Below are 20,225 nucleotides of genomic sequence, written 5' to 3'. Positions count from 1 at the left end.
TTGCTAATGAAGATGTTGGCTGTTTTCGTGCATGTGTGTGCATGTGTGTTGCATTCATATGAGTGTGGAGGTACACACCCGTGGGTGAAGTTCTGAGCAAGCCGTAAGCATCTATTTACCTCGGCCTCACTGAAATAGTCTCTCACTGAATCAGAAGCTCACCGTTTTGGCTTTAATGGTTAGCTAGGGAGCTCTTGATAATCTGCCTATGTTCTCCATTTTGGCTACTACGGACATGTTCAAACCAGGACCTTAGGCTCACAGAAAAAGTGGCCTTACCCACTGAGCAATCTCCCCTGTATCTTGTGCTAGATCCACTATCCTAAGAGTGTTAGCCCCAGACTGATTGAGTGCTATAGATCCTGAAGGAGATGGGCAGATAAAGGAAAGTTATTGGGAGTCTGCCAAATTAACCATGCTCTTTAGCCGGGTTAAATTTGTTACTACCTCCAGGCCATTACTTTAAGCCTCAGATCATTGAACATTGTTGGGAAATAATACAAGGATGTGAAGTCAGACATAACCTTCCTCAGCATATAAGTATTGCATGACATGTGTCTGGTATAGTCCATATTAATACAAGTCAACAGCCGATAGTTAAAGAAACACAATAGCATGCCTAAAATACGTGTAGGAATATTGTTTCTATACATAGCACATGGGACCCTCATTATTTCATTTTTTTAAAAGAATATTTGTATAAGAATGAGCCCTTCTACTTTTATTGACAGCAGTTTTCAACTTTATTAAAATCTCTTAAAACATCCGTGGTTGCCTGAAGCTCATATGCTTATAATAATATGACAAATGTAAAACCCAAAGATTTAGGATGAAATGTTCCATTGTCTTAAAAAAAATCTGTGAGGCCAAGTTTAGAAAATCTTTCTTTTCCTCCAAGATTGATGCAATTAAATACACTAAAACTAGACCAAACAACAAGATGATCTTTATATAGATGTGGTTTGCTTCTCTGAGTCTACGTCTATATATGGCTCTTTGGAAACATCAAGATGTTTGGAGAGTAGCAAACTATTTGTTGTCAGTCGACATGCATATGCACCGTAGTGAAGACTCAGTGGACATAATGACTAATAGAGAGATTCTTCACGGAGTAGAAATCATCAAGCAGCCCTGTATGACATGGGGACTTGTCAGAAAGGTATACCTGGGACAGACTAAAAGAGCTCCACGAGGTGTGCTTATCCCCTCAAGCTGGTTATGTAATTAGCAAATGAAAGCGAAGCTCCAAACAGGATGGATGTTGTGGATGAAAAACACGTTTGCTTATAAAAACGACAAATAAAAGTGAGTCAATAGTTAGGGAGGTAATGCCAAAATCCTCGTGAGCAGTTTATCCTGAAAACTAGACATTTAAACTGTGAAAACAGAACACGGCCTCCTCACGAGGATTTTGGCATTACCTCCCAGAAATTTTAGTGTCATTGAATCAGGTATCTGACCTGGGTATCAAATTTTTTAAAAGTTCCTCAGGTAATCTAAAGTAGATAAGAACTACTGCTTAAAAACACGTGAAGCTTTTTCAATTTTATATTCATGTTTCATTCAGCCTATTTGTGTATCTACGGTCACGCTACTGTATTGACCTCATGGTCATAGTGTAAAACCACATGAGGTGATATTATGAAAGCACATGAGTCCTATTATTAGTACAAGAATTTCCAATGTTTCCCGAAGGGAGTAAACACTTAATACAAATCATTGAAGAAAACATGACAGCACAGTTTAATTTATCTACATTCACATGTATAACCTACATCAACATGTAGACCCTAAGACCCTAAAGCTGTCCTTCATAAACACTATCTATATCAGACTATACTTAATTGTTTTCTTTATTTTATATCTATATATCTATCTATAGATGATAGATAGATAGATAGATAGATAGATAGATAGATAGATAGATAGATAGATGGATGGATGGATGGATGGATGGATGGATGGATAGATAGATAGATAGATAGATAGATAGATAGATAGATAGATAGATAGATAGAAGGGCTATAAATACAAAATAACATTTGGAGGAGGTTTAGTTTTTCTTTATGCTTATAAATGGCAGGTCCTGAAAGTCCTGTAATTGCTAAGTACATGGTATCTTCCAGTGCCTTATACTCAGTGAAGATTCTACACATGCCTGCAGACAATGAACACATCTGTCAAGTTGGTGTCCTAAGACAGTATCACATTGTTTAGGTTGAGTTTTGTGAAGCTCTCTGGCAATTGAAACTTAGCAAGTGGAAATGCTGACAGATGTGTAACTAGACTGCTCTGAAATCATCAAAATGTCTGAAATACAGGGCTGGACTATTTTCCCCACACACTTATATAATTATTTTAAAATTTTATAGGACTATAGAGAAACAAAAAATACACTAGAAGGCATAAAGAAAAAAGGAAGAAACATTGAAAGTGCTCAAAGTGGATTCATTTTAAGGTAATTCAAATCTGAGAAGAAAACACCTACACTGGATATAGTACTGAATACATACATATACAGGATATCAGATATCCACAGAGAAGAAGCATTTAGCTTCTTGTGAAGATTTAACGTTTGTACCTGTTTTATTCAAAAAGCACGTGACATCTTAAGTACTTCCTTGATATGACAAAAAAGAATCTCATTCTATTAAAGTCCTCTAGTTCAAATGCAGTGGACATCATCAATATGGAGAGCTGTGTTGTCTTTCTCAACATGGGAGTACCTACTTCACACTGGCTATCCTAGCGTTCATTTATTTTTATTATTACTTTTACCAAACCGAAGGTCTACAGCAAATTCATGTTTTATTACAAGAAATTAACCCTAACGAAAATGAGGTGTTCTCTTATAGCCCAAGTTCTCTGGCATCCTCCGTTGTTGAAGTACAATAAACCAAGTGACAGACAACAGACCTGACTTTTTGGTAAGTAGATTTTATTGAACAAACCAAATTGCTTTCTAGCTGTCTTTCCTTTTTATTTGTTTCAGAATTGTGCAGTTCTTCCATGCGTGCAGCATTTAAAACTGGCATCTGGAGTAGTGCCCATATCACTGTGGTGGTTGTGGGGTCACTGGGGACATAAAGAATGGCCTTTGGTCTTAGCCTCTGCATCGAAGTGTTGGGGTTTATTTTTGTGGTTAGAGGACAATGCAGACAGGAATGTGACATTATTTGAGTTCCAGGCCTGTGTTCCTTTCTTCCTGCTCTAGAAGCCTCTCCAATTAATAAGTTACAGGGTCTCAGAAACTGCTCAGCAGAACGCAATAGACGAACTCTTCCTAAAACCTGCTTTCTTGACTCCCCTACCCTAGTACAAGCCTTCCATCCATCCAGCTACCCTGAATGAAAGAAATGTAGTTTTCCCTCCACAGCCTTCAAATCCAGTGAATTGCCAGGTCTAAAGACGCACAGAATAACATTTCTAAACCTTTTTGTTTTCAGTGTCCTGAGCTGGGTCAGGCTATGCCCACATGGCTGAATTACTGGGTCAATGTCCCTGTTGGCCTTTATTCCAGCACAGAATGCCATCACGCCATCCTTTTTTTTTTCTGCAAATAATTCCTAAACCACAAAGTTCCCCTGTGTTGGAACAAAGTCCCTGCTTCTGCTCAGCCTTATCTACTGTAGTTCTCCAGACTCTGAGCCACTTCCTCCCTACCCCAGAATCCACCAGGTGGAAGTCATGTGCTGGGGGACAAGTCCACTTTAGAACTCTGCATATGCCTTTGACCCTGACTCTTCTGCCCTGGTCTAGTTGACTTGTTTTTTATCAGGGTAGCTGCAGTGTCTCCTCCCTCCTAATACCTACCCTGGCCTAATTTGTTGGAGTCTAGAATTGGCACTGCCTGCATCACATCATTCTTCTCCTTCATGTGGAAAGTGATCACATACCCTGTTGTAATTGCACGCCGATGCTGAATGTGCATCTCACATTGTTTGGCGAGAATGCTGGCCAAAGAGCTTTAGTGTTCCTAATCTTGCTCCTTCTTCCTGGGGAATACAGATATACGCTGTAGCACACGGCTTTTATGTGTGTGCTCAGATCTGAACCCAGGTCTTCATGCTTGTGTGTGAGTGCTTGGTCAGGCAAACCATTTCCTCAGCCCTCTCAACTTCATTTTCCCCCCTCTACTTCTTCCAACCTCAGCAAGAACCAGAGCAGCCATCATTATACTTGAGACGTAAATTCAATTATTAATATCAGTCTGCCCATTTCTCCAAGAAAACAAAATTACTTCTCTGCAGAATTAAAACATCATTTCCCTTGTGCTTGATGAAGAAGGTAATTTTCTTTTGTGTGTCTAGCCCCTAAAATGAATATTTGGTCTAGACAGAATATTACTGAAGGTTTTTCCATGAGGTAGGCTTCTTTTTGCCAGAACAAACTTCATTATGTCTACATAATTATATAAATAGCTCACTGCACTTCTCTGCTTGCTGCTTAATACAATGAGAAATTTTAAAACAGGTGAAAGAGACTAACTTGAGTTTCCACTGAAACAGTGCTGCTAATACACATCTGTACTTATAGTGTGGATACTACAGTCTTCCTTACATTTGCGGCCAGCATCAAATCCATCCTACGGAAATAAATAGAACTATTTATTCTATGTCACTGGAGCCAGTGGCTCTCATGCTATAAGCTATACCAGAGTCTTCTCAGGTCTTTGGTAAATGAGAATTTCTGGGCCCAGCTGTGTATTTTCCTGCCCCTTTGGCCTACAATGGGACCAGAGAGTTTGTATTTTTAACTAGGTCCCATGTGATATTCTTGCTGCTCATCTAGAGATGTAACTTATATACACAGCTTCTGGCATATGAGCTGATTGGGTATCTGTGTAGTTTCATAATGATGCTTTGCCTTCTTGTCTCTCTTCCTTCTTTCTTTTGTTATCAATATTCGACTACCATTATCTAATCTGAATTAGAACTGCTGTCTAAATCTCTAAAAGTTTTTGGTGCTAAAACTTTACATATATAAGGATTCATCATTTCCTTAAAATTAATAAAACAGAATACAAATGGAAAATCTTATTTTTGTAAGTGCTTTTTTAAAGACATAGAAACAAAAAACAAAACCAAAACAGGATAAAAACCTTTCCTAAGGGGTTTGACCTTCCACAGCAAAGGTACTTTTGCCTGGATGGTGATTTCTTTGTTCAGAAGTCAAACAGGCAATTAAACTGGAAGGAGATGTGAGAGCATTGTCTAATAGGGTGGTGGTGCAACCCTTTGTGAGTCCGAAGACAATGAGGGCCCACACATAAGCTCATTTTAAGTTCTACTTCCTCCTCTACTCCACTGCTCATTTCTGAATTCTCGTAGCTACAGAAGCAAGGAGAAGATTTTTAGTTCTTTCACAGCATTCTTCTTCTTTGCTTTAACTTAGAGCAACAGTCTCAAGGCATCCTGGGATACTTTGCAGCACCAGCCTTAAGTCTCTTTTACAAGGCGGTGGTTTTGATCTCTCAGTCTAGAGGATTTCGGTGATTCTCACCATTACAACATTACATTAGAGTGCTTCAAACAGTGAAAATGTAGCCACAAGGGGACCTTGAGATGAGAGAGCTTAAACCCGATAGACGTATGCCAGTCTTATTAATAGGCAACATGAATGCTCATCACTCATGGTATTAGCAGAGTAGAGCAAAGGCTCTTTCCATGTTTTTAAAAAAGAGAGGAATATCCCTAGTAATGGTTTTTGCAAACTTCAAGCTCGAGTTGTTTTTTCTTCCTTTGTTTTTTTGTTTTTTATTTATTTTTGTCTTTTTTATGCAAGCCTATATTGATTACTATTTTATTCCTATAATTTTGGATGCCAGGTGGTGGTGGTGGTGCATGCCTTTGATCTCAGATCTATGTGAATTCAAAACCAAGGTTGTCTTACAGAGTGAGTTCCATGACAGCCAAGGTTACACAAAGAAACCCTGTCTTGAAAAAAAATACAAAAATAAAAACAGTTCTAAGAAAATGGAAAATGCTTAATTTGTGTAATATTTGTTGCCAAACTTTTTTTTTGTTTTGGTTTCAGGAAAAACAGACACACACACACACACACATACACACACACACACACACACACACACACACACAGAGAGACCAAAAATAAAATAAAACAAAATAAAAATTAAGAAAAACACAAGAAAAATTGGAATGTAACATGATACCAAAGTTTATAAATTAAATAATATCAAAAACTATTGCTACAGATGAAAGGAATTAATTAGAGTGCAAAAATATAAAGGCTCTAACCTCAACTAAGAGACAACTGGGCCAGACAAAAACACATGGGGCTCTGAGGAACACTTCCAGTTATCTTTCCAGATGTATCCCTGGTTTCATGCTTTGACAATAAACCTAAGGACAAGACTTTAGATTTTATATGAGAAAGAGCCCCTTCCCCATCAGAGACTGTCTACTCTCTCCTTTATATACGAATAGACTTTGGCTTCAATTATTTTCTCAGCGTTTTTGAAGCGAGGGGATAGGATAAGAGCAATTGCTATTTGATATCAATGGTTTATTGAAATTCGAGGAGCTGTTTTGCACAGGTACCCACAGACTCAGCTTCACATCTTCCTCAGCTGAACTGATACAGTGCAGCTCAGCCTGCCCGCATGCATGCAAGGGCCCTCCTAGGGAGGTGGCCATTGTAAGAGCCTCAGGCACAAGTAGTTCACAGTAGTGAGATCCACATTTGGAGGAATGCCATATTCTACTTTTTCCACCCCCAACCTCCACCCTCGCTTATAATGTTTTCTTGCCTGGGGTAGCGTTGTATCTTCTGTCACCCAAGTTGGACTATCTCAGGACCTTTGATACCATTTCACAAGTCTTGTATTCAGGGATGAACTGGGATAAACCGGTTCTCCTGGGTCTCTTCTGCTATAACCTAATGCTTTTTTATTTTATTTTATTTTATTTTATTTTATTTTTGCCACTTTCTGTTTTTTTACAATTTCTTTCCCTATTGGTCAGGTCCCACTGAACCCCCAACAGAGTCTCTAAACCCTGACATAGCACAATTTTGCCATCTTGAGTTCATTTTCAGGATTCAATGAATAATAATGACTAGCACTTCAGCATCCAGAAAGCAGAGTGAATGTTGAGTACAGGAATCGATGTAGAGGAAGCACAGAGAGGCCCTTAGTATAGCAGCATATTTTCCTGGAATAGTATAACTAGAGAATTGTTCTACTCAATTAAGATCAAGTAGATGTACTAATTTTTAGTACTTCCAAAAGAATTCCACTGCCTCATTTCCACAGGGAATTTCATTTTAGGTAAAAGTTCTATAATATTTACCATTCTGAATCATTTCATGAACAGTAGCTTCTTATTTAATAGTAAAATTCACCCATCAAAACTGTTGGCATGCCACATACCATATATTACATGTATATATGTATATGTTACATTTATTATTATTATTATTATTATTATTATATGGATTCATAGAGTATCTATGCCATTATAAATGCCATTTGATGATGTATTTAGCATAAACCACAGTCGGAATGTATATGTTAAGGATATAATCAGCTCATGAGAGCAGTACCTTCCCTTCTGATGACAGAATTTGAAATTTTGTTGAAATTACTTTGGGAACAAATTGTGTAGTACATAAGACCAAATTGAGGCGACAGTATGTCCTTTTACTGGACAATATGACAGCCCCCTAAATGTTCTGTCCAAACTCTTCTAGAAATAAAATTTAATTGGCAAGAACACCTCAGAAAGCATTACCACCACCAGTCTGTATGCTCTTGGCTCATTTCTGAGCCACCCTGTGCAAAGTCAAGTATTCATGGTTCTTTTTTTTTTATAAAGGAAAGAATGGAAGCAAGAAGGATCTGCTGAATCAGATCGTGTTTGACTGAGGACTGAGAAAACAGTTTTCTTCAATTAATAGCCAGCTGCAAAATTTGGGTTCGTGCCAGCCGGGTATTTCGTCACTAACAGAGATATAAATCCCGGTGCTCCCAGGTGTTGGCATGGTAACAAGAATCAATGTGCCCAAAAGCAGAGGAAGGCGAGGTACAGTGGGTTAGGCTGAGTTCTATGACTGTATTTCAGCAAGCACTTTGAAGACACCCAGTCCAGGTTAATTGTTCAAATGTCCCAGTGGATTCCTTTAGGCTCCAATGCTTATTTGAAAGAACAAATTTTTAGAAGAGAGATTGTGAGGAGTAAAGTAAGGGCATGGTGACTGTCCCCACCAATAATAAAATCTATGTTCACATTCAACTCTCATGGCCAAAGGGATTCCATGTGCAGGTTTTGTGTGTGTGTGTGTGTGTGTGTGTGTGTGTGTGTGTGTGTGTGTGTGTGTGTGTAGGATAGAAAAGAAAAAGTAAAAAGAAAAGAAAAGAAAACTGTAAGGACACAAAAGAATCTTGGAGAGGCCTAACATCAAGTGCCTGATCTTCATTCAGAAAAGGTGAGCAAACCCAGGTAGGGTTCTCTAGCTAAGCGCCTGTATTGGTGACCACAGCCCATGTGTCTCCTGGCCGCCTCACCACATTCCTGCCTGTCTGGATGGAAGGGTGCCCACCCACAAGCCAGACCTTTTCATTATGGGAACTTTCTGAACTTCCAGGTCAGGCAAACTTTACACACAAACACCCTCTTTCATTTCACGTAACTACGTCATCTTTGGTACTTTTCTTTTCTTATTGATTGATAGTTTCATACATGTATATGATGTTACTTCTTATTTTCATACCTTTCCCCCTCCCTCCATTGTCTCCCTTACCCTGCTCAGAGCCTTCTTCTTGTGTCTTCTTTTAAAGAGAAAAATCTACTAGACAGTAACAAGTCAATGAAGGCCATGAAACTGAAAGTTGTGTGGATAAGTGTGCCTAGAACAGGCAGATAAGAAAGATAGTCACTAAGTGGGGGGACATTAGGAGCTTGTTGTGTAAATTCTTTGCTGTCTATTTGCTCCCTGAGTTTTCAAACTGTAGTCCCGGAAAAACAAACACAGTGCTAAATATCTTTAGACCTGGGGCATCAAAAACCTCCACACCCTCCTTACAACTGAGGTGAGCAGACCATAAATCCCTCAGCAGTGACAGGAGGTGATATGTGGAAACAGACCATCCATCGTCTCCGGGCTTTTGCACCAGAGGAAACTAGGCACGCGGAATGTAGAGCTGGCACCAAACTCCTGGCTTTACTCATTCATCAAAGGCTCTCAAGGATTAAATTACCCCATTGACGCTAGTCCTTCCCATGCCAGAGAGCACGAGTTACAGGAATGCCAAAGGCCAAGGTGGCTTTGATTTAGGCAAAGCTGTCTTGGTCTGTTGCTGAGACAAAGAAAGGCACTGACAAAGTCTGGTGTCCTCCTCCTGTCCTGCTGTCCTTCTGTCCATTGCAGAGGAAGACTTTCTGGCCATGTTCCTAGGACTCAGTCATTAAAGTCAGCATCTTACTGACAAGAAGGAGTCTTTGTTGCTGGTAACACAGACGAGAAAAGGCAAAGCAAGGAATTCCATCTCTATTAGTGACATTCAGAGCAATGGAGAGAGATCCTTACAATCATAGGACACCTCAGTTGATCTGTGGTTGGTCAGTAGGGGCTACTAATTGCAAGTCCTCTGTGTAGGAAGTGCTGAGGGTGAAGTAGCTGCTAGGAAGCTAATGCACACATCTTTAGATATCATGAGGAGTGTAGTACATACCTGAAGTGCAACCCCCACCCAGGGCAGTAATTCATAGGCAGAACATAGAGACAGTCCCTCCATATGAGACCATACCTTCCCCCAGTGTTAGCTTACTTGTTTTTACAAATTGACCCAGTAAATACAAATTTATTTTTCTTTGTAAGAACTCCCTCTGTCACATACATGTGAAGATGGAAACATAAAGATTTGACCATTCATATTATATAGCAGCATATTGTTTGTCTTGTTTGGAATATTTTGTGTTATGGAGTGAAAGGAGACGCTGGTTCCATTCCTGGGCTAATTCATATATATTCTCCCATTGAACCTCTGGCATATTTAGAGACAGTGTTCTCTCTTTCATGTAGAGATCATTTGAAAAGCTGATGGCATTGTTCTTCATTTCTCTTTGTTTTGTTTTCAGAAAACAAACGAGAAACGTGACGGTGTCGAAATACATGTAATCAGTCCATCCTGGGTTCTATGCTAGAACCAATTTATACATTCAAACCCGGCAATCTTCTTGGACTGATATCCACTCTCCCACAAAGCAAATGAAATTCAGAAGTGGAGAGAGAAAGCAACCGGGACTGGTTAACCCCGTGAAGTAAAAGTCACTAGTTAAGCCCCCCAATTTGATCTTGTTTCAGTGTCTCAGCGTTCAGACTCATTTCTGCCACAGTGCCTTCAGCTGTTAAGACAGTGCTCTTGAACCCACCCCACGCTGCAGCTTAATGGTAAGAATCTCACTTTTTCCACCTTTGTCAGCAGTATGAGGAGCACATGGGTACTGTGAAGCCAGAAAACGGCGGGGCTGATTTTCAACCCAGAAATCTTTGCTTGGATAGGTCCCCCATTTTTTTTAAGTTGCAGTTTACTAGTGATGCTTGGAAGGATGGGTGTGAAATTCATTGTCTGGCTGATCTTAGACAGTTCTCAACCAGGACTTTTTCAGAAAATAAGTATTTATGAAATTTCTGAATTCTCGTTGGCTCTGTTTCCTAAACAGATAACAGATAACTGTCTTCAGATGCAAGGCAGTGTGAAAGGCAAGTGCCTGATCGCGAATGAGCATTTACGTTCCTATGTAGTAGATTGACTTTCACCTGCATTGCGGGAGAAGTGGGCCAACAGTTTGACAAATTATTTCAAGTGAATTCTAAGTGCTCTCTGCATAAATATTTCTAGCTTTTCCACATTGTACAAATTTACAGTGTAAATGCAATTGTGTCTGGTGTCACGGTTCGTGACATTAGTCATTCAGGAATAAAAACTCATGGAGAAAAGGAAATGCTCTGTGGGGAACGTGCAGGCAGGAGCCTCAGGGGTTGTTGGTAAAGATGTGCTACAGCAGTGGAGTGCTTGGAGTGCTTACCTGTAGCAACTAATGTTAGCAGGAAGAACACATTCAAACCAGAAGGATGAACAGCAGACAGAGAGCAGAGGATTGAACCATGTACCAAATACCCACTCAGAGTGACCAGATTTTAATCAAGTTCGTCTGAAAAAACAAACCGGCACACTCACCACGAGGGAGATGATCTCCAGGCCCCAGAATAGAGACTGGGAGAGAGAATCAGCTTTACGGAAGATGTAGCCACTGGTAGGTTTCCAGTGCATGGCCTCACATCCATGCACAAATGGATGGGACTAACTGGACTGAGTAGATTTATTGAAAACAAAGAACCAAAAGGATGAAGTTTAAGGCAAATGTTGAAGGAAAAATGGGAGAGCTGTGTGGGAGAAATGAGGGGTAAACATAATCATATTTCATTGTATATATGTATGAAAACCCAAAATTAAAGAAAGAATGATTTTTTTAAATTTTAGACCAAAAAGAAAGCCTTATAGTAGCATCATAGAGGCTTCACCAAGGGCCCATGACATTTTCAAGTGCTTAAAAAAGTGTTTGAAATGAATAGAATCTAGTACAGATTATATTAACTTTACATCACTATAGCAATACAATAATCTTATTTTTGATGGGAGAGAAAAAGACCCACAAAGTCAAAGTGCCTGCATCCCATCAACATCCCAGCTAGACTTGAGCTATGTCATATTTACTCTTCGCAAGCTCACTGCACCTTGTGACTAGTTGACATATGACAAGCCCATTGATAGTACGTTCCCTTTCTCCCTCTTACCCCCAAACCCATGCAAGTGAGAAATCGCATTGCACATGGGTAGGATATGAATACCAACCCCAGTTTCACTGGGTGATGAGAGGAAAGGAGTTCCTAGAGAAATCTCTTTTAGTCCAAATCTCGCTTCACAGCCCTGGAACAATTTCAAAGTGATCACAAGTCTCAAAGGACCAGAAGGAAAGAGAAGATGGCAATATGGTAGAATATTGTGTCTTAAAATTTCTGATTTAGATTTGGTCACCCACTGATCTTTTTTTCTTCCTTTTTTTTCCTTCAACACTGAATTAGCTAGTCAATGGAGTAAGTCCTGAGCACAGTTTTATACTTGGTATGTAGCCTGATATATCATATTGCTGAGTAAATATTGGATTTAGTTATTTAAAGTGAGCAAATAGTTAAAAGGGGCTGGTGTAAAAGCTAAGACCAGGCACGCCTTTCTCACACACTACAGCACAACTAAACATCATTTGTGTGAGAATTGTGTCTCCCTACCAATCCAGTCAAACTGTGATTTTATGATCACTTTACTGGGGAGTTAGTCCTGATGTCCACCCTCTTACATTTGCATTAGTACTCCATTCTTTGTTGGCTCTAGCTAGTCTGTGGAAGGGAACAGGAAGAAAATGATAAGCAGCTGAAATGAAACATCTTTGATGCTGGAGTCTTTGCTAAGTATCTCTTAGCAATTGGAAGCAGATGCTCTTCCAAGGACCAGCAAGAATGATGCTTCCCTCTCTGTTCCCACAAGGGAACCTTTGAAGAGGTTCAGGAGGCAGAGGGAGGAGAGAGGAAAAGAGGGAAAGAAGAGCCCTTCTAAGCACCTCATGAGAAGATCTGGAACATGTTTTCAACCATAAGAACTAACTTCCAACTTCTCCGTAACATCATCTGTTTAGCAATTTTTTCCTTTTATTTTTGAAGTCAGTTTAAACTTGGTTTCTGTTCTTGCAACTGATGGGAGCAAAACCTCTGACTAGTGTTTCTTCTCATCTTGTAGATGTTTCTAACACCGAGGAACATAATAGCAATCTCTTCACCTTGCAAGTTGGTCTTGCTTATTTACACTTGGCTGCCTTCGAACTTGAGTGTAAAAAAGAGACTTGAATGGAGTCTTAGAGCACCACTGAGCAATTTCATTCATTCATTTGTTCTTTCCTTCCTTCCTTCCTTCCTTCCTTCCTTCCTTCCTTCCTTCATTCATCCATCCAACAGACTGCTTCATTACAATCACCTCCCACGTGCTCACTTGGTACTGGAAATTCGTAGTTGAACACAATGGACCAATAGTCTCGATTTAAAACTATGTGTTTTTTAGTAGGATATTAACTATTACTTAATCAATGAAGATATACATCGTCTATGTATTTTGTAAACCAATCAAAATAATTGAGAATAGTGATGCAGAAAATGAGTGAAGAATGGTTGGGTTTTGTTAAGGACAAGACACAGTGGCAGAGAACTGAAGAAAGGGGGTGACTCAGGTCCTCAGCAGAAGGTAGTCTTTTCTCGGTTGGGTGTGTGGCAAATTTCCCTCATAGGAATTTATCTATTTACACAAGAAGTAAATTCCCAATGACATTGAACTAGCACTTCTTGCTGCCAGTCCTTTGAGGGAACCTGGCATGTTTGTTTTATTTCACTAGGTAAACAGAAATAAGAGCGAGGGAAGCTGGAGCTCCCATGAATCCGTGTTTCACTCTCAGGCATGAAGGCTGCTGTGGGAACTGCTGACTAACCTGTAGAACACCACGAGCTCCCCAGGCAAAAGCACCTGTCAACACTAGCATTGAACAAACAGAGGCCACTGGCCAAGTCCTTTGGTGGTGCAAGGCAAATGAAATATGCTCCCTCTTAGAAGTTCATGACGTCTGCCAGGTTAAGCAAGAACAAGGCAGATCACTTTTAAAAAGCCACTCTTCGCCATTGCGTATGGCCTCCAAGCAACCATTGTGAATGGGGAGTATTGAACAGCAAATTAAAACCATGTGCGTATGTGCATGCAGGTGTGTGTGTGTGTGTGTGTGTGTGTGTGTGTGTGTGTGTGTGTATGTGTGTGTGTGCGCAAGTGTGTATTTCATTTCATAATCTCAAGGTACTGGAACCTATTCAAAATACCACGTTTTATATAGAAGGGGAGTGGGAGGGGTTAGGGGGCTGATGGACAGGAAACTGGAAAAGGGAATAACATTTGGATTGTAAATAAGAAATACCCAAAATACCACGTTTTATAATTCTGCAGGCATTTAACTATCTGCCAGAAATAAGAGTTGGGTGTCATTCTTCAGATGATGATAGTACAGGCACTTCCTACAAATTCTTCAAGCACAGACAAAGCTCTACTTAGTGACGGGATTTATTTCAATCGTCACAGCTCTTACAGCTTCTCAGTGTGAGCTGTGATTACAGAGTCTTACCAGAACCAAGCATTTTCAGTAGGGTTCCAAACAGTAAGTATGAACAGTATGTATCCTACATTAATAAGATCCTGTGACAAGCATGGGAGTTCTAAGGGGGAAGCCACCAAATTCTACCTCAGTTTTCACGGACTTCATCCCACCCCACATCAAAAGAGACATTTGTGACACAGGAATCAACACACACACACACACACACACACACACACACATGCGCACACACACACACAATGCACACACACATATACGTACACACACATGCACATGAGAACACAGACACAACACACACATACATGCACATATCCCTAACATACTCACACATACAATACAACACACACATACACACACATATGAACACACACATACACACACACACAAATACACAAATACTGTAGTTCAAATTGTAAGTAAACTTTGGGCTGAACCCACTTTTATTCAGTTATTAATCACTGCAAAGTTAGATTTCTAAAATTCTCCCAAGGTTATTAGTCACCACTACTCAGGGAATTTTGAAGCATTTTGTTAAAAATCTTTTAGAAACAACCTATTATTATTTCTTCATTTCCCCCAGGAAGAAACTATTTCTAGAAGTAACCTAAGTAGGAATACAGAAATTAACTATAATATTTTTGAGGCACAGATACTTATATTTTCTTATGAGACCATGTTCCCAGATGGGGTGTGTGTGTGTGTGTGTGTGTGTGTGTGTGTGTGTGTGTGTGTGTGTGTGTGTGTTTGCTGAAACAAGGTCTTGCTATGCAAACCAGGTAGGCTTGAAACAATCTTCCTGCCTCAGCCTTACGAGTTATGGAATTAAAGGCATACACCATCATGATTCACTTTAACATCATTCTCTTCTTTAACAGCTAAGCTCACATTTTATTAATTTTCACTTTACATTCCATAAATATCTCCCATAATGAATATTATACTTACTGATCACATGCATGTATGTTATTACTAAACTAAGCCTCTCTTCTGGATATTGGGTTCATTCTCCTCACAGCCTCCTCCCCCCCCAATACGATAATGTGGATAAACCCTTTCACACAGCCTTGGTTGTTTCCCTGGGCTGCATTTTGAGATATGAAATTGATAGTTTGTAAACTATGTTTTTCCCATAGTTATTGATGAATTCAAAGCTCCTTAGACTTTCCCCGCAGTGGGTGGACGCTCTAGCCTGCACTGCCATTTGGCTCGTGCTGTGCATGTTTTTACACTTTGAACACTTTGATTAGAGGAGACAATGACCGATGACTGCAACTGGATTTTCTCTGGGTTAGGCTTTTATTCCTGCTACTGAGCTTTCATCTAGAAATTGATTCTGTTGATTTTCCTGTAAGGACAGTCACCTTCGCTCTTAATGTTTTTTCAGAGCTCCTCGTACATTGAATTAAATCTTCCTTTGGCAACATTGAAAACAGCTTCTGTAGTTTGTCTTTTGCTGACTGTGACATTGCATTTATGGTATTTGAGATGGGCAGAAATATATGCATATATACATATAATATATGCATACGTGTACATATATGATGTAATACATATACAAGTGCATATATAATGTGATATTATACATATACACGGAGATAATATTTCTCTGTGTAGCCCTGGCTATCTTGGAACTCACTTTGTTTTGCAAACCAGGCTGGCCTTTAGCTCAGAGATCTGCCTGTCTCTGCCTCTCAGAGTGCTGGGATGAAAGGCATGTGCCATTATCCCATAATATCTCTTTACTTTCTAATGTACCCATATCTACCAGACATTTTTCCACGCTTTTCTTACACCAAAATAAATATTTCTTTGTTTTATTTTAATATTTTACATATCTTTTTAGTTTTATCCTAATTAAATATATTTGACATTTTCCAGATTCCAATTTTACTTAAATTAAAATCTTAACTAACATATATTTTTAAGTAAATGATAGTAAGAGGATCTAAGTTCATAGTATTTTCCATAATGATTGATTGTTAGTTTGCTAGCATTTGAATAACTATACTTTTCATGAACTAATTGAAATGCTATTGAAAATATATGTTTATAGATCAATAATCATGTATATACACTCACATATATGCTTGCACACACGTAAAACATGGCTCTTCTTTGCCATATCTTAATTCCTCACCTAAACCACTATTCTGTTTGACCTTTTTGTAAAATGCATTCTTCGGTGATGAGCTCTACAAACTCCTTTATTTGTTAAATTTTTAATTTTATTTTGACTTTCTTACACATTTACTTTCTTAGATTTTTAAAAACACGCTGTCAAGATGAACAATAAAATGCTAATGCACACATTATGTTATTTTCTATAATTAATTTTTAAAGATTAACTTGATGGAACTATGTGTCTTTTAAGGTTTATTCTTTTCTTCTTTAGAAAAATTATTTTCACTGAAAGGTATAAGAACGGTGTATTTTGATGTCTAGAATTGGATGTTGTTTGGAAGGCAGTTTACTTCTCTGTTATGTTTCTAACTGAATATTAATTTTTAATTGATAAGCTAGTAAATTTCTGTATGTATTTTAGAGTTGGTCGTCTTACCCAATTACCACTTTGAACATAATTATCTTACAACTAATTCCTTCAGCTCTTCCAAATGAATACTCAAGTTGTTAGAAAACCATTCATATTCTAATTTTTATGTGTCAAACTGCTACACTGACCCAAATAAAAAACAAAACCTTCTGTACAATTATTCTATTACATCATAGTGCTTATTTTTATGCTGGTTTTAATGGCCATGATTTCTACTTAGCAATGTGACTAGCTATTGAGACAGATGCTATCCTTCTCTTTTGCTATTTCAGTGTGCCTGTTAACATTTAACATAAGAACAATGAGTGAGAACTAAGTTTTAAGTTTTGGTTAAATGCCACACTGGCATCTGTAATGTATAAGTCCATCCTCCCCCTTTTAATTACAGGCATTAATGTCTTCTTCCTGGTATGTGTGTGTTTGTGTCCGTGTGTGTGTCTTTGGTGTGCTATGTGTGTATGTGTGTGCCTGTGTATGTGTGCCTGTGTGTGTTTGTGGCATGCAGCCTGTGTATATGTGGTGTGTGTGTGTGTGTGTGTGTGTGTGTGTGTGTGTGTGTGTGTATGTGTTATATGTCCATGTACGAGTGGGACATGTGCAACAGGAGAACCCATGTGAAAGTCAAGTGAGAACATTGGGCACCGTCTTCTACTATTCTCGGTCATAAGGATAGCTATGTTAGTGAACCCAGAGCCCTCAGTTTCACCTATGTAGGGTAGCCAGTGAGCGCTATCATTCTCTGCCTGACTCTGCACACCATTATCTAGGTTATAAGGTCAGGTACTGATGCTTGGCTTCATGTGGCCTCTGGGAATTTGAGCTTAAGTCTTCATACATGTGCAGTAGGTGCTCTTAGCTACTGTGTCATCTCCATGGGCTCCTGATTTCTCTTTTAACCTATCAATGTGTGACTTCTGAGAGAAAATTCTCTCATATCGAACCATGTGTGCATTTATAGAGTCACCTTGCTTGATATAAGCAGGAATCCTTCTTTGTAGCTTAACATTTGATTTATTCTCATTAAAAAAAAAATGTGTATTGGGCTTTGTGCCTATGAGTACAAATGCCCCTAGAGGCTAGAGGAAAAGGATTCTCTGGTACCATAGTTAACCTCAATTGTGAGTCACCAGATGTGTGTCTTGGGAACTAATCTTGGGCCCTCTAAGCAGAAATGTCTTGAAATACCATATTGGGGTTACCAATGCATTATTTAAGATGAAATGCCTTTAATAGATTGACTGAAAGAGTCAGTATTTACTATGAACTGCAAAGTTGAGGCTTTTTTTTTCAGAAACTAGCATTTTTATGATAATAAATTATTTATTAAAGGCTCAGAAACTTTTTCTCAGAACATCTCATTTTGAGGGTCTATTCATTTAAAACATGTTTTAAACAATAGATATTAGATTTGCACCAAAATTAGAAATCTATGTTTTGGTAGAAATGGGTGACTGGATCCAGATTCTCCTGACTCTCTCATTCCCTGATTTCTCTTTTGGACTTGTCCCCCACTTCCCCTATCACCACAGAACTTCTCAGCCAATAGTCACACACATTATAGTTGTATGTGTTTCTCTTGAAACAGAAAGCGGGAAATGTAAGAGGTTGGAAACGGAAGAGATTGGAGACCATGCACCTTCTATCAAGTAGTCTCCATCTCCCAGAAGACACACCGGGGATCTCTCTGCCCATGCTGCACTCCTACTGACTGCTTCCTAATAACAAGGAGCAACTTTGATTTCTAGCTGTGAGAGAGCAAGCAGGCTCCATCTTTTTCCAGCCCATAAGTGACTCAGAAGGCAATCCCTGAAATTCAAGAATAGTTGTAAGGTAGACAGCAGAAACCTTTCTCGTTGGCTCGCCTCCACCCTCACAGCCCGCCTCTTGATACAGGGGAGCTGTTTGGGCCTTACTTCTAAAGAATATGTGCTTTGAAGTATTATGCAGCGTTTTGAGCAACATCTCAATGAAAGGTTAGTGAGATTTCTCAAACACATGTTAAAACGACTATGTACTGCTGGGAAAATTGAAGTGAGCTGTAGAGTTAATAGTTTAGTGGCCAGTGTTGTAAGTTACCGTTTAATAGACAAAGGGTGAATGAAATCCGGAGGAACTAAATCTTCCTACCTCACTTCAACTTTTCCCTTGGCTGACCCTCACAGCCCTCTGGCATTCCCCAAGTTTCCAGTGAATATGGGAGCGGAGTCATGAGGACAAGAACCTGGCAAAATGCTTGGTGCAAGGCACCCTACTCCATCCTCCAATGTTCACAAACATCTTGCTGGACCGCTTCTACTATCTCTCTGAGGGCATGAGGAATCTGAATCTCAGACCCTGAGAACGTAGAGCTATCAAGTGACAGTTAACAAGCCATGTACTTTAACTGTCCCATTATTTCAGGTCCGAATCGACTTGTTTAGGAAAAAGAAGAGCTAGGTTTTGCTAGTTGTTTGCTATGTGTCAGAAACTGTGTTGTCTTCCCCGAGTTCTCGCCTCGTCCCCCGTAAAAACCTTATAAGAATAAATATCATGCTCCCACTCTATTTTATAGAGAAGGAAACAGACCCTCAGAGAGTTGACCTATTTAAAGCTGCAGGAGATTGTCCAAAACTGCAAACTCCAAATTCTTTATCATAATGCCTTCAGACACACCTACGAAGAAAGATGGCTGGATTGAGGGCAGGATTAGAACAACATAAATAAAAGCACTTGGAAAAGGGGATATGATATCTTCCTGGAGCAATTGGCATTTATCTTTAATGCCATTTATTCTAAATCTCTACTGTAGTAGAACACAATTGAAATTGTCTTTGGTAACCTACCTATGTCACAGTTATGTTTCCATCACTGTGATAAACACCATGACCAAGAGCAACTTGGGGAGGGGAGGGTTCATCTTATGAGTAAGAAGAGGATCCTATAGTCTTGGTCATTTATAGCTGTAATCCATCATGACAGGCAGTCAGGGAAGGAACTGAAGCAGTAACCACGGGGGAAGTTCCTTCTTCGTAGCTTTCTTATACAACCCAGGACTAGTTGCCCTCGGGTGACACCACCCACAGTGGGCTGGGCCCTCTCACATCAATCATTTATCAAGGTAATGCCTCACAAATTTGTTTACAGGTAAGCCTGATGAAAGCATTTAATCAATTGAAGTTCCAGATGGCCCTGGCTTGTGTGGAGTGGGCAAAAATATAACCAGCACACTGTGGAACAACCATACCCATCAACAGTGTCACTTTAGCCATGTGGGGCCACAGGTCTTACTTCTCTGTTCAACATAGTAATTTAGTATGATGAAGAGAATGTAAGGAAAGCAAAGGACACATGGCCAATGGACTAATAGCTTTCTATTCTAGACTTCCCCCATAGGACAGGAGAATAGAAGACGAAACATTTGGGGCAAAGGGAAATGTATTTGTAGAAAAGTCTAGAAATGTCAAAACAAAGAT

General features: G+C 39.4%; 1 protein-coding gene and 1 long non-coding RNA gene across 12 annotated transcripts in view; one reads left to right on the top strand and one right to left on the bottom strand.

Moving 5' to 3' along the window:
* Pde4d (phosphodiesterase 4D) overlaps window positions 1–20,225 on the bottom strand; it is a 1,514,231-nt gene that overhangs the window by 442,973 nt on the left and 1,051,033 nt on the right. The gene's annotated exons all lie outside the window — the stretch shown is intronic.
* The window catches only part of LOC120101082 (uncharacterized), a 31,029-nt gene that overhangs the window by 4,802 nt on the left and 6,002 nt on the right, over window positions 1–20,225 (top strand). Inside the window, exons 2-7 of one of the 2 annotated variants that reach the window (XR_005501465.2) lie at window positions 2,373–2,458; window positions 2,856–2,927; window positions 7,836–8,042; window positions 10,324–10,410; window positions 11,068–11,276; window positions 18,359–18,746. This is a non-coding gene — a long non-coding RNA (uncharacterized LOC120101082). The remainder of the gene's footprint in view (window positions 1–2,372; window positions 2,459–2,855; window positions 2,928–7,835; window positions 8,043–10,323; window positions 10,411–11,067; window positions 11,277–18,358; window positions 18,747–20,225) is intronic. The other variant, XR_005501467.2, reaches the window with a different exon arrangement.

This window comes from Rattus norvegicus, chromosome 2 (genome assembly GCF_036323735.1).
Source record: "Rattus norvegicus strain BN/NHsdMcwi chromosome 2, GRCr8, whole genome shotgun sequence".
NCBI lineage: Eukaryota > Metazoa > Chordata > Mammalia > Rodentia > Muridae > Rattus > Rattus norvegicus.
This window is presented reverse-complemented; position numbering and strand designations above follow the sequence as displayed.